Genomic DNA, 567 nt, shown 5'->3' with positions numbered 1-567 from the left:
GAGAGCTGAATGTTTCAACAGCATTTTGAAGCGAACTTGGATTCAAAAATGGGTGACAACCTTTGAGGTAAAGCAAATGATTCATGCATAAAACATGATGTCTAATTTTTCAAANAGATCTTTAATAGCACATATGTGTTGTGAATTCTTTTAACAGTGAAAGGCATTTGAGAAGAGTTTTAAAACTTCTAGGGTTGAAGCGGAGATGCGCTGATCGACCTTTCACTGAAATCTACAGAGCTGTGGAAGTAAGCTTTAAAACGGTGGTGTCAAACTCAGGTCCTTGAGACCTTCTTTCTTGCTAGTTTTCATTGTTTATCTGCTCCAACACACCTGATTTAGTGATTCAAATACCTCTCCAATTATACAAAAGCCTGTTGATAACCCATTCATGCAAATCAGGTGTTTTTTGAGTTAGGGAAACTAGAAAACATGGTGGTTAGCAGCCCTTGAGGACCAGAGTTTGACATCTGTGCTTTACAATTGACTATTCAAACAACTCTTCTAATCAATGAATATGAGCTGCTGTAGGAGTTTTTTTTAACATAGTTGTTCAGTTTTTTTTGT

This window comes from Austrofundulus limnaeus, unplaced genomic scaffold, assembly GCF_001266775.1.
Source record: "Austrofundulus limnaeus strain Quisiro unplaced genomic scaffold, Austrofundulus_limnaeus-1.0 Scaffold372, whole genome shotgun sequence".
NCBI classification, from domain to species: domain Eukaryota; kingdom Metazoa; phylum Chordata; class Actinopteri; order Cyprinodontiformes; family Rivulidae; genus Austrofundulus; species Austrofundulus limnaeus.
This window is presented reverse-complemented; position numbering follows the sequence as displayed.